The sequence below is a fragment of the Amblyomma maculatum genome, unplaced genomic scaffold (genome assembly GCF_055883805.1).
Source record: "Amblyomma maculatum isolate TAMU_Amacu unplaced genomic scaffold, ASM5588380v1 scaffold_13, whole genome shotgun sequence".
Lineage (NCBI taxonomy): Eukaryota > Metazoa > Arthropoda > Arachnida > Ixodida > Ixodidae > Amblyomma > Amblyomma maculatum.
In genome coordinates this window covers 10,843,173-10,854,304 of record NW_028146738.1, presented here as the reverse complement: position 1 = coordinate 10,854,304, position 11,132 = coordinate 10,843,173, and positions in this window count along the sequence as shown.

Genomic DNA, 11,132 nt, shown 5'->3' with positions numbered 1-11,132 from the left:
CGTACCCAGAGGAGCCCTGCGTGGGCTGCCCAATTTTGCCGCGATTAGCCCTAATCTGTATCCGTGTGGGCAGCCCAAATAGGGTTGCCCAAATACAGCCCAGATAGCCGAAAATGCGCAGCATACCAGAATCAAATGGGTCCTATGTGTTTGAAGGCAGCTAGTGCCGCCTCATCAATCAAGGTTTTATTTTTTAGGTCGATTAATCCCTCCAATACCTGAATTGTACCATCGCGGAGTTTGCGGATACCAGTACGTTTCGAGCTGGCGCATTTGCTGCGCTCATGGGTTAATCTGGCATTTTCGGGACTGCCCAAGTTCCATTATTCATGAAGTGTGAATCATTGAGCACCATTTCTTTACCATGTATTCGGTACTCAGTAACACAAGAGAAATTTATTCCCAACACTACAATATTGTGGGCTGGCCCACATCACCCGCCAAACGTTGGTCTGAATGTTTATTGCGGTGGCGTGTGTTGAATAATAGACAGTTTTAGTTTCACGTACGTGGGAGCTTTACGTACGTGAAGCGCCTACGTGTGACCAGTGCGCATGCGCAGAACGTGAAGAGTCTGCGGGAGTTTTACGGACGTACGTGAGATTCGGATTTTCACGTTGGCGTCTTCACGTTGCTGGCGTACGTAGAGTTGACAACATGGCGACGCCCTGCCCGCCCGCTTCAGAGCAATAACAGCTTCGCCGCTAATTCCTCGGCGCGATATCGTGTTCTAAACTGTTGTATTCGCTTTAAGCTTACCCAATCTTACCCTCGCGTAAAGTTTCAAGTGACAAATAGCCTTTTGTTTTTAGATAGAAGGACGATTTTTCAGCTGTTAAGCCTGACGCAGAAGCGTTTGTCGTCGTAGCAACGATCTCGCGAGGTCACGCCAGACCAGAGTTGAGCGAGAAGTGGCTAGAGTGCCAGATGCAAGCCGGCAGCCAACCAGAGCCAATCCGTTGTAGGGGGAAGGTCGTGAAGTTGTAAGCATGAGTTCTGTTGCCCAGCGAATTCGCTTTTCCAAAAGCGACGATCTGGATATGCTTAGCGATGTGAGAGAATGCAATTCATTCGAAGACTGCATGCGACACGCTGTTCGATGGACGCATATAGGTATGCGTCTTGCTAATTGTTCACTGTAGAGCAACGACGTTGAGAACAGCAATTTCCAATTCGACCGACTCTTGGCTACGGCCGCAGCATGGCTCGGCTCAAGGCAGCTCGACTGAACAAAATTAGTTTGGTTCATCTGTACTAGATGGCGCGGCATAACACGTACGCACAGTTTTTCGAGGCTTGTATGAAAGGTCCATACATTTTGCTTCACGTACACCACGTACGTGAAACTAAAAGTAGTCCTGGCGAAATTCGCGCAGCGCACGTAGACTTCTCACGTTTGTGTACGTAACTCTGTACGCACGTGAAACTAAAACTGTCTAATAATGTTGTTGTTGTGGCTGTAGGATGAAGGAAAAAGAAATGCACGGGCCTGCTTCTGGCTCTGTAGCTGAGCCACCTCCGCTGCCTCGTGCGACAGAAGAGTGTATAGAAGAAAGAAAAAGAAGAGGGTAGAGAAAGACGCGAGCCGCAACAGCCGTCGTCCACCACCTAAGCAGTGACGGGCGCAATGACGGCCTAAAACAAATAAAATTCGATGCTTGGTTAACCCCCGCCGCAAGTGGCTTTGACCTACCATACCAACCATGTAGGGCCAGGAACATCCACTCTATGCTACCTCCTCCCCCAACCTTCACTACCTCTAAAGAAAAAATGTTGAGGTAGATTCAGTACATACTCGTAAAGCGGAATAGTTATTGCTACATATTTTCTGCAAATGCTGCATAATTAACGTAGCTTTTAGAGTAAAATAAATAGTCTTTATTCGTGGCATGAATATGCATAAAATAGTTATGTGAAAAATCCAGAAGATGCAATTAGTGGCCGGTATAAGATAAATTACATAACTGAATGTTGTCCGAAGGATAGGGGGAAGGCATGTCAGAGCGGTAAGACCGCCTTCGGCCAATTTTGGGGCCCACTGCGGCCTCTCATGGGCAGCCCCAGTTTTGCTTATCTTATTTTTACTGCATGGAGTACGAATATATGTTGCATTTGCCCGCAATCAACCCAAGAAATACCCATGTGGGCGGCGTGGAGGCATGTCCGTGTTTCAGCCCGAATGAAATTCAGGCGGGATCTATTCAGTTTCTGAGTGGGCAGCCCCATTTGGGCTAGCCCATCTACTATTCGCTTTATGCCCACATTTGCATCGGATATGCCCTAAAATGTCCCGCGCTTTAGGGCCCAGCAGAAAGGAGCACAGCGGGAAGGAGCACTTTCCTGTCCCATTACAGGCCATGTGGAAATATCCAGGTTTTTGGTGGGCTGCCCCATCTGGGGCAGCCCAGGAAATGTCTGAATGAAACCTACATTTCCCTTTGACCTTCCCTCTAGAACCCCTTAAGGGTCCCATGTAGGCAATGAGCAGGCATACCCGTATTTAACACCGCCGAGGCCTATGCGGGACCTATTGCGGTTTTGAGTAGGAAGCCTCAATTAGATTAGCCAGGCGTTTTCTACACAAAGCCCAAATTTTCTTTGCATCGGCCCTAAAATTCCTCAAGCGGGATCCTTGAAGGACATTTGTGGGATTATATACTCAGTTAGCCCTTCCCACGCCTATACGATGTCCAGAATAAAAAAGCAGGGGCAAGCCTAATTTGGGCTTGCCCGCTTGGTCCCTAAAGGGGGCGCCCGTCTCGGCTGCGGGAGGTGGTCAGTTCGAAACCCGCCGCCGGACACCCACCGGAAAAAATTGCGTACAAGCGTCCCCCGGCCCGACGCCCGGCTCTTTCAGGGGTGTGCGTTTGGAAGAGGCTCTGCTAACCCTGCTGTGCTCCTTCGAGGGCTTAATGTTTCGAACAATGGCCTGCAAAGGCCGGGCTGAAAAAAATGGCCACATAATTGGCTTTTGCCGCAAAAGGCGGACCTATTGTTGTCCGACGACGGAACTGATCACTGCCACATCGGAGCAATTACTTCAGACCTATGACCCCTTTCCCAAACATACACCCCACAGAGCCGAGCACCAGGCTGGGGAAAAGCTTAGTTCCATTTAAAAGTAGGTGGTTGTCCGGCGGCACCAGGAATCGAACCTGGTACCTCCCGCTCACAAGGCGGATGCTCACCACAAGGCCACGCTTCGGTAGTAACACGGCTGTCAGCCAAGGGGCATGGCAACCACGATCTTTTACTGATGTATTTGTACCAATTCATGCAATAAAGAAAAAAAAAGGAGTGTGGCCTGGTGGTAGAGCATCCGCCTCGTGGTCGGAAAGTACAGTCGAGCGCGATTTGAAGATTATCGCGCGAGCGCCGACCCGCCTAGCACTACAGGCACCCGGCGGCCGGGTTTGCAACAGTAAAAATTATCATTTCGCACTCTTCTCTCCCTCGTTCGCTGTTTCATACAACAACCATCACCCCCGCGACAAACTCACTGCCCTTTCTCTCTATTCTAAGCTTTCCATCTGTTGCGCTAAACAGTCCAATTTCAGATAATACCAAAGAATACGTCGTGCGCACAACGGTCACTGCCTGTTCACAGAACCAAAAGAAAAAAAGAAGAGCGTGATGTCCCAGCAGGGAGTGACGGCTGCTGAAGGAACAGCAAAAAGAGTGAGGGAAGCTGGCCTGATACCTCCCTCGCCTCAACAGAGAATTCTGGGCCATGGCGCTGTTCATGTTCCCGGTCAACGCTCGCGCGATAACCTTCAAATCGCGCTCGACTGTACCAAGTTCAAACCCCGGTGCCGCCGGGTACCCACTGGCTTTTTAATGGGTACAAGCGTCCCCCGGCCTGGTGCTCGGCTCTTTGGGGTAAAATGTTTGTGAAAGGGGTCATAGGTCCCAAATAGTTGCTCCGATGTGGCAGTGATTCGTTCCGCCATCGGATAACACCAAGTCCGCCTCGCGCGGCAAACGCCCATTATGCGGCCTTTTTTTTTTCTTGAACCAACATTTTTGGTTCATGGCCCCTTTTCCCAGGCATTTCACCCCAGAAGACCCGAGCACCAGGCCGGGGGAAATCTTGTACCCATTGGAAACCGGTGGGTGCCCGGCGGCACTGGGAATCCAACCCCGTACCTCATGGATATTATCATGGTTGCCCAAGCCCAACTTCCCCGTGTACGGGCCCCAGGTGGGCCACGTAATGTGTGTCACTTGGGGTATAAGCTTGGTGTGGGCGCCAAATGGGTGATGCATATGGTAGTTTTGATTTCACAACTGATTCGTAAGCTAGTAACTTGACGTACATGGCAGCATCGCGAAGATCACGTCTTAGAAAACCATGGGATTTGTTAGCTGAATAAATTGTGTTAGTTATATGAGTTTTCTAGGACAACGCAGGGCAGAGAGTTACGCCTAATTATTTGTATGATTGCATTAGTAGCACGGGAATGGAGGCAATCTGATAAAGGGATTCGAGCGTGTTACGGCGGCGATGAAAACAGAGTACATTGCATTTGTGAGGGTATAGTTCTATTTGCATATTTCGCGCCAATCCTGAAGCTTGTGTTTTTTTGTTTAAGTATAATTGATCAGGGGTGTTGCTAACTGTTTGATAAAGAACATTCATCAGCAAACAAGCGAATTTTACATGACACTTGAAAGGGTAAATCATTGAAGTATATTAAATAGAGAAGGGGACCTAGTACGAAACCTTGAGGGACTCAAGATGTTATACCCTTGTTACACGGGCGTTTTCAACGGCAGTTCAGTTGGCGGTCAGTTGAACTGAACGACAGTTAGCGATGTTACACGGCAGCGCCAACTGCAGTTGAAATCTCAACTGCAGTTCAGTTAAACTGAGGTCGGCGGTCCCAGTTGAACCAGTCAACTGACAAGGTGGCTGTCAGCGGACGCGCCGCATTGACCGAGTCGGCGACATTTCCAACCGCTGTGCGTTCTAATATCACATGAAAGGTTGCTGCCCTAGCTAGCGCAAGTCCCAGCCTGCAACTTTAAATACTCAAACGAGTGTCAAAACACAAGCGCGCGAAGCGGCACCAAAAAAACGACGATTAAGCAGCAAAGCCAGACGTGCCTTAAATGGATTGACTTGGCTTTGTGTCGAGTTCATTTGCTCCATACTCAAAAAAGAAAACGCGTGCTAAATGCGCAATTTAATAATATAAAGTGTGCAAATGTTGTATGAAGTAATTTATATATGAAAAATAAAGCACTCTTTTAGTAAGGATTGCTTGCATGGGGAGGATCACGTGACTCTGGGGGTCAACTGAGGTTCGCGATATGTTCCGTGTAACTACAGTCGACTGCCGTTCAGTTCAACGTCAGTTAAAACGCTGAACTGTGATTTAACTGAACGGCAGTTGAAACTGCCCGTGTAACACGGGTATTACAGAAAGGACGATGCAATTATATTCATTTATGAAGACGGATTGAGTTCGGTTAGTTAGAAATTTGGTAAACCATATAACCACATCTGGAGCGAGGTTAATATGAGGTTACTTGTGTAACCGGCGTTTGTGAGGAACTTTATCGAAAGCTTTTTAAAATCAAGAAAGATAACGTCAGTTTGTAGGTTAAGATCTAGACTGGCATGCAGGTCATGTATAAAACGCGCTAGTGGAGTACCACAAGAAAAGCCTTTCTGGAACTAGTGCTGCGCAGGATGGAAAACATTGTTTGAATCCAGAAAAGCAATGAGATAGGAGAATATGACCTGCTCCATGATCTTATAAGGCACACTTGTTAAACAAATGGGCCGATAATTTAAAGGACAATTGGTGCTACCGGATTTGAAGATTGAAATGACATTCCCAACATTCCAGTCTCGTGAAAGTTGGCCTGCAGAGTGTGATTGATGTAATAGCAAGCATAATTATGTGCCACTGATGGGTTTAGTACTCTTAAGGAATTTATCATTGATATTATTAAAGCCAGCTGAAGATGAACGTTTCATTTTATCAATCAGTAATTGAATCCCAGACGTGTTAAATTCAACAAGTGACAATATTGCCACCTTGTGTTCTTGACATTCATTGGTGGCGCCTGGAAGTAAAGATGCTGAAGTCGACTCGCACGCTCTCTGCGGAAACCAGGCTGCTAGTACAGCTTCGCTCTGTCTTTTAGGCACGTTTAGCCCTATTTTCCGTGACATATTTTAGTGTCGCTGCTGAGTATCGATCCCAGTACATGTCCCGCACACCCAGGACTCAGCTCCTGTGCCAGTCGACACCCCTGTGCAAAGTTCGACCCGGAGGAATTAGTACCTGCCCCCTGAGCACGGGCCATTGCTGTTCAGCACCGCACCCGATCTCGACCTGCATGCAAGCTCTAGTTCCCTGTACTTTGCCGAACCAGAGCATGACTAAGCCCTTCCATTTCAGTCAGACCGAAGACGTTGAAGACTGGCTCATCCAGTTTGAACGGGTCGCCTCATTCAATAAGTAGGACGACGCCGCCAAAATTAGAAACGTCTTCTTCAGCCTGGAAGATGGCACTCGTACGTAGTACGAGAACCGAGAAGCCACCCTAACATCACGGAGTGAGTTCTGCCGACGCATTATGGAGACCTATACCAAGGCGGATTGGCGAGAACGAGCAGAAAGGTCCTCACAGTCTCGTATGCAGATGCCGAATGAGGCTGTAAGCACGTATGTGGAGGACGTGATCCGGCTCTTCCAACGATCTGACCCGGCCATGCCCGAAGACAAAAATGTGCGCCACCTCATGCGCGGTGTTAAAGAGCAGTTCTTTGCAGGTCTCGTGCGTAATTTATCAAGCACGGTTGCCGGGTTTCTTGCGGAAGCTGTCACGATAGAGCGGGTGCTCCAGCAGCGCTGTACCACCTACGGCAGGCCGGTAATCACCGCGAATCCGGTTGCGGAGCCGCTTTCGGCATTCGGGCCACCCAGAATCTTCGCGATATCATCCGCTCTGTTTTACGCGAAACACTCCAGACGCTTTTCGGTGCTCCCCAGCCAATAGTCGGCTCTGTAGCTGGCATTGTCCGCGAAGAGCTTCAAGCATTGAGGCCTTCGGTACATTCTGCTGATCCGCCACCTTTTCCAGTGGAATACCATCATCAAACTTATGCAGATATATTGCGATGCCCTGCGCCTACTACGACGCCATTCTGAAAAACGCTTGTCTGAAAAACGTATGTCGCGTTATTTTGGATCTTACGAAGTTCTTCGCCGTGTCACGGAAGTGACATAGGAATTTCTTCCAGCGGGTACTGTGCAGCCCTCGCGTCGGCATCCGCGCTCCAAAATGGTGCCCGTTGTCCGCAAGTAGCCGTGTTTCACACGATAATGTGCAGTGTACTATGCGCTTGTTTCGTTGTCGTGCACCGCACCTTACTCCGCTTCCGTCTTCTATTTAGTTTCTGTGCTGATCCTTTTGTTTAAGCTTGCATCGCCCATCGCTCACGCTGAGCCTTTGCTTTCGTTTCGTTAGGAGGGGGAGTAATGCCACCTTGCGCTCCCGATATTCTTAAGTAGCGCCTGAAAGAAAAGGCGCTGAAGTCGGCTCGCGCCCTCTGTGCGAAACTCAGGCTGCTGGTGCAGCTTCGCCCTACCTTTTAGCCACGTCTAGTCCTATTGTCCGTGACAATACTATCAAAAACGTTGTCTAGCACAGGAAATAGCACATCGGATTATTAGTGAACACTGATTTAAATGCAATATTATGCATGTGAGCACAATCTGCATGACTAAGAACTTCTGCCATTTCCTTCGTGATAGTGACATCATTTTGATTGCGTAAGCAATACTACGCGAGGTTTCAGCCCGTCGCGTAAACCCGGCCGGTAGCCATGTTTGACCTTTGACCTTTAGAGAAGAAAAAGTTGAAGCAGAAGAAGGAAATGAAAAAGGAGGAAGAGAATACTAAGAAGGAGGAGGAGAAGGAGACGAAGATCGAGAAGAAGAAGGATAATTAACATAGAAAGACGCGCTAGTTGGTCTTGATAAGTAGAGTGCATATTTTTTCAGCGTAAAATAAATGACAGGACTAAAAGAGAAAGACAAGGGCAGCGTTTGTCCCTTTCAGTGTTTGTCCCTTGTCCTTCTCTTTCAGTCCTGTCTTTAATTTTACGCTGACAAAATATGCACTCTACTTAAGAAGGAAAAGAAGGGGAGGAAGGACAAGAAGGAGGGGAAGGAAGAGACAAAGGAGAAGGAGAAAAAGTAGACGGATGAGAAGGAGGAGAAGAAGGATCAGAAGGAAAAGGAGGAGAAGGACGCAGGAGATGAAGTAGATGGAGGAGGAGGAGAAGGAGAAAAAGTAGACGGATGAGAAGGAGGAGAAGAAGGATCAGAAGGAAAAGGAGGAGAAGGACGCAGGAGATGAAGTAGATGGAGGAGGAGGAGAAGGATCAAAAGAAGAAGAAAGGGGATAAAGGAGGAGAAGAAGAAGGAGGAGAGGAAGGAGCAAGGAAAAAGAGGGAAATAAGAAAAATGAAGGAAAGGAAAAGAAGAAGACCTTTAGAGAAGAAGAGGGAAAGTAGAAGAAAAAGAGAAAGAAGAACAGAAAGAGAAGCTACGTCGTATTTGCATATGCAACCTACCGGATTTAACTAAATCTAAACTCCAGGTAATTTTTGTATTTAGGATTGATGATGTGCCAGAAATTTGAGGATTAGTATTAAGTATTTTGGTTAAGTCCTTGCTAAAAAAGAATTCTTGGTCTTCCGAGCGGTTGACTTATGTGCCTTTTCGGCAGCGTAGTATTTATACGAGGCGATTTGGTTAGTTTGTGCTTTGGCTGCACGAAAAAGACGTTTCTTTCAATTTTCCAAACGTTTTAATGATTCAATAAACCATAATTTCAGTGAATTCTCTCGGAAGGTAAACGTAGTGATAAAGTGATTAGTTAGTTCGGAAATTTCTTCCAATTTTCTTCAAAAGACCGGCTATGAAAATCACATGGGAAAGATTGAAAGAAGGCGTTTAGTTCACGACTAATTTGTGAATAGCTATTATTATAGTAAAAACGGATGTTTTCATTTTAAACTTGGTTTTAGGGTTATATTGGTATGAAGTACTTCGTGATAACTTATTTCAGGAAGGATCGTAACTGATTTAACACTTTCGGGATGACTGACAACTAGTAGGTCTAGGATGTTTGCGCTCGTTTGTGTTATTCTGGTGGGGTCGAAAAACCTTGTGTAAGGCCAATGTCCAGACATACTTCTATGAAATTCTTCGCTTCCAATGTGCCTGATGCTATAATAGTGTGAGTAGTCGAGCCAATGTCCGGAAAATTAAAATCGCAAGAGAGAAGTATATGTAACTTTCTATATTTAGTGGTAAGTTCACACTGCAAGTTAGGCTTCTCTGAGACGTTCGAGTTGTGCGGGGGTCTGTAACAAACACCAAGAGAAAACTTAGGAGCACAACGGCAGAAAAGCCACATCATTTCAAGATCAGTATCAACGAAAATATTGAGAATGATAAATAGTCAGAAAAGGCAGAGACCTCCTCCGCCGCGGGATCCTTGACGATCCTTATGAAAAACCCTAAGTTCGGTAAGTCTGTCAGAACCTCACTGTATAAATTTTGCTAGTTAGCCATGTTTCGGTTAATACGAGGCAGGAGGTTACTGCTGGAGGAGCGTACAAGACTGAAGATTTCGTCTCGCTTGGAAATAAAACAGCGGATGTTAGGGAAAAGCAATGAAAAACAAACAGTAGACTGAGGTGTACGTGCAGTTGCGGGCCTGGAGTGATTTTGTGGCATGCTATTTCTAGGCAGCTGCTATATGATTTCCTTAACAGTTTCCAAGGATTCGTCATAAACGTATGGTGTACGGCCGATAAGAAAAGTTTTATAACTCAGCTGATCAGCTGCAGATTTGCTTTTTGTAAATGCGATAACTAGGTGGCTTTCGTGCCTTCCTAACCATATGCTAAAAATCATCAGCGGAGCTTTATTTAGTATCTTTGAATTTTTTCTTTTGGAAATAATGTTCAGCTTCATTTTGTGGGAAAAGTATTTTACGATGATCGGTCTGGATTTTCCAGGTGCGTGACATTTCAGGCGATGCGCGCGCTAAATATGTTTTGTATCGACCGTGATATCTAAATATCAGAACAAAGGCAGGTTACAGCTTCTTCAAACTGTGTGTAAGTTTCACTAGGTTTATTGTCAGGGATTGGGCGCCGTTGCGACTTGTTTACTTTTATATTTCTCTCGCTCCGGCGTGGGCTGCATTTAGGGGGGAGAGCAGGTGCAATATTTGTGGTCACTAAACCTTCAGTGCTAACAAAGGTAGCGTTAACCTTTTTGCGTTGCAGTGGCGAATGAGGTGAAACTTTGCTCACGAGCGTTTTCAATTTTCCAGCTAAATTTTTGGCAGCAGTGATGTGTCTTCATTTATCGCAAGAATAAGAGACAGGTACTCACTATAGCGCACACGTGTTGTACGCGCAGCGCATCGAACAAGCTGTTGCTTATTGCTTCCTCCACTACCCTACTGAAAATATTGTGCGAGGCTCTGCGTGATTATCTGTGCGTGGTTATCGACCCGCACAGCGCGAGTTTGTGCGTGCGAGGATGTGCGATTCGAGAATGTGCGATTCGAGGATGTGCGAGCGAGAATGTGCGAGCGAGAATGTGCGAGCGAGAATGTGCGAGCGAGAATGTGCGAGCGAGAATGTGCGAGCGAGAATGTGCGAGCGAGGATGTGCGATGTGTGCACGGTGGGAGAACGTGCAACGTGTTCACGGCGCGAAGGCGTGCCCACTGTGAAGATTTTTGTACCCGTGTGTGTGTGGCAAAATTTGTGCATAGCTATCAACATTCAGAGTGCATGGATGTGGGCACTCACTTAAGGCCCCAATATAGTCCGACGTAACGCGCGCGCGCACGTCGCCCTCCGCGACGTTACGTCGGCGAAAAACCGAGGTCTATAGTCCAACGTCACGGCGTGAGGAACGTAGCGTGCGCGAGCCGACGCGGCCCAACGTCGCTGACGCGCAAACAGAATCTCGCCTATTTCTCGCCGACCGCCTCAGCCGCGTCGGCCATCCATCCCAGCATTCCTCACGCGCAGTGAAGATGGCGGCTTGCATGTAGACAGAGACTGCGCTATAACCACGCGCG